This window comes from Apis dorsata, unplaced genomic scaffold (genome assembly GCF_000469605.1).
Source record: "Apis dorsata unplaced genomic scaffold, Apis dorsata 1.3 scaffold_220, whole genome shotgun sequence".
Taxonomy (NCBI): domain Eukaryota; kingdom Metazoa; phylum Arthropoda; class Insecta; order Hymenoptera; family Apidae; genus Apis; species Apis dorsata.
Genome location: NW_006263502.1, coordinates 203,369 through 206,889, shown reverse-complemented (window position 1 = coordinate 206,889; position 3,521 = coordinate 203,369). Strand labels below are relative to the sequence as shown.

General features: G+C 32.6%; 1 protein-coding gene across 1 annotated transcript in view; it reads right to left on the bottom strand.

The window, feature by feature from the left end:
- The window catches only part of LOC102673647, an 80,927-nt gene that overhangs the window by 66,625 nt on the left and 10,781 nt on the right, over positions 1 to 3,521 (bottom strand). The gene's annotated exons all lie outside the window — the stretch shown is intronic.

The following is a 3,521-nucleotide window of genomic DNA, read 5'->3' as shown; positions in this document are numbered from 1 at the left end:
GAGAGAGAGAGAGAGAGAGAGAGAGATAGATAGAATTCGTCGTAACGTGTCCGATCCTTTACACGTGTGCAAAGCGGTGACACACGGCCAATAAGATGGTCGAGTGGCGTTTTCACGTCGGTTGGTTGGGGCGCGTTACTCGCCTCGGCTGTAATCCGCGCATCGAATCGAGATTCCTCCCCCGGCTCCCCCTTTAATGGCCGGGACAGATTCTTCCTGAAAATCCTCCCTGTTTGACGAGCGTCGAAGCGACGCCCTCGACAAAAGATCAATCGATACCGAATCGCGATTAATTCTCTGCGCGTAATCCCCTCCCGATATATCGATACTACTCTCTCTGCCCTCCTGACAAAAAATAAAATTTTACAAGAGGATTGATTGTTTCCGCGCTCGATGGCTTTTCCACGGTCGATCGATTCGATATTTGGATCGTATCATACGGTTTTAATGGCCGTGTTTATTTATTGTAATTGAATCGAATCCTCCCTTTATATTGTCGAAGCGTTGCAATTAGGGGGGATGAAAATTTTATATTATTTTAATCCATATGATTGGGCGATGGATTAAGAAATAAGAGCGAATAATATATTCGGTTGGAAATTTATGTTGGAAAGATTAAAATAGCAATTTTTTTTTTTTTTTTTTTTTATGCAAGCGTACTCTGCTTTCTTCTGTGTCGCGTTTCAAATAATTCGACGTATTAAAAAGTATTTTTGTTGGAAAAGAAAATATTTTTGTTTAAAAAGAATTTGTTATTTTTGTTTAGTTGTTTAGGATCTACAGAAAGATCTGTATCTGTTGCAATTTTAGAAATGTTTTTATAATATTCTTCGAGTTAAAATCGTTTAATTAATCGTTTAATTAGAGGGAAAATGTAGGAATACTTAAAATTTACTAATTTACAATAATAATTCTGATATTATACGTGAAGTGACAGTTTTTCCATTTTACTTTTTTACTTTTTTTACTTTTTTTTTATTTTTCGTTTATTTTCCGTTAGACGCGATTAAAATGCACAGGATTTTGAATCGTGACCTGGACGAGAGGATTTCCACTAGGCAGAACTTAATCCTGCACGAACAGGAATTGCAGAATAGTATGACGTTTCGCTCATGGATCGAGCAAAAACAAGATGATTCAAGCAAGGAATTTGGATAATAGAAAGAAAAATAAGAAATTTCCTAATTAAAGTAAACGACATTCCTTGTTTAACACAGGAATTATTGGGGAAAGAAAAGAGAAAATGATGGAAAATTTTTTTCATCGATATCCGATTAATTTCGTACAAAATTCTTTTGAACTTCTTACATTTCTTGGAAGAAATTCTCACGACGCGTACACGAATGAATTGTCAAAACAAGACAGAAAAGATAATTTATATATCTTTTCTTATCATAACTACTGATATTATTTTGAGCAAATTTTGAGCTGTCCCTTTATTAAAAAAAAAAGTTTAAAATTCTGTAATAATTTTCCCAAAGCAGTGAGTGATGTAAAAAAATAATTACTAATTCATCGGATAATGGACTTCGATACTACCTGATAATAAAGAGAAAGATGAAGTACTTTAGAGAAAAAGTTCATTAGCAATCTTTCATAAGAAGCAGAAGAAGCTTTTATGACCGTTTAATCGTAGTAATATTACTTTGACACTTGATGAAAAAGATAATAAGAGGAGAAGAATGAATTTATTTAAATTTATCTTTTTTTTTTTAATGGTTAAAATATTTCAAAACATATTCTTGATATTGATAGAATTATTATTTTCTAAAAAAAAACTCTCAAATTATTCTATTCCAGTCTAGACCATTAAGGTTAATCTACAAGACCATCTACCAAGAATAGACATTAACTTAATGCTCTGTTTTTGAATAAGCTTGAATTATTCTCATCGTTTGAATAATTTCATAATATTCAAGATGATTTCGCATAATATTAAAAATACTGTGTGCAATGTTACAGAATCAATTGTACTTGGAAAATGTGACGAAAGAGATCTTCATTTTTACTGAGATGCTAAGAAACTCTGGCTGCGTATCTTGTTGCAAGATGGCGGAATAGAAACGATCATTATTTACGTGAATAAAATCTAGGATTAATCGACCACTTCTCTTCAAAGTTCCTCCTTCTTTTCAAAATTTTAATAACTTTTCGAATCGAAAATTAGGAAGAAAGGAAAATTTTGATAGACCAAGAGATTCCTAATTCCTCTCTTGAGATTTTTCTCAACGGAGGAAAGAGATCAAAGATTTTCGTTTCTCGAGAAATAATTTCTCCCAAAATGTGTGGAAAATCTGAGAAATTCGAGAAAGAAATCTTCAATTTCTACAGTGACAAAGGATTATTCAGCGTGACGGTTCCTAGTAAATCTATGATCCTCAAAGCCTTGCCTGTCGTATCCAGACATCAGAAGGGAATTTCGAGCAAGCGGAGACAGAACTGTTCGTCCCGAAACGTCTTTGAACGACAGTGCACTTTGAACTTCTTTCGAGGCAAGCTGAGAAATTCATAAGAACGCGGATTATTCGACGACAACTTGGCACTCGCCCTATATGTTTTTATTAAAGTCTAAGAACGAGGAACTTTTCACCCGAACTGACACCCTTTAATAAAACATTGTACACCGACTCGATGTACAGCTAACGTTTTCTTGTTAAAAAAGAAACAGGATACGACTTTCAAGTCTATTGATTAACAATCCAAATGAAATGGAAATAAGGAATAATCGTAATTATTTGATAAATGTCTAGTTTAATAATTTAAATCTCTAATTTTTACAATATCCCTTTACTTATTTCTTTATTTTCAAAAAAGCTTTCAGAACCTAAAAGATTTTCAAGTTGGATCATCATCATGATAAGATTTCAATTTTGAAGGGATTTGAAAAGATATATTGTTAATATTAAAATATATAACTGCATTTACATACTCAACGTATAAAAATTCTTAGAAACAAAATTTTGTTTGTCAAATATCCAAGATGAAGGATAAACAACATTAAAACATCTATTTATTTTATATACATTTTCGTTTAACATTTGCAAAGAAGAAAAATCGCAAAATAAAATAAAAATATTGTTTTTCTTCTAGATTGAAATCTTAATGAAAAAGAAATAAAACAATATTGTCAAAATTGGAAAGAAGGCTACTATTTGAAAGAAAATATTCATAAAATGGCAATTCATAAAACATATACATGTATATTTAAAGAAGAAGGAAACTTTAATCTTTGGAAAAAATAATCACCCTAAAGGACAGGATAAAAGCAGGATGTAGAAAGAGGCTTATCGTTCACCTGTGAAGAATTTTTCGAAAGCGTCAATGAAAGAGAGGAAATGAGAGAAAGAGACGAGATTAGGGGTGGTTGAACCTGAACCACGTTTATGAAAACGATAAAAGCCTGAGAATTATCCGTGGCATAAGGTCGAAATATTGCGGTCTTTATTAATACCCGCTCTCTTTCACCGAGTTTTCGTTCGTGATTGTCGCATCTATGCACGAGCGCGCCTGAAAACGTAATT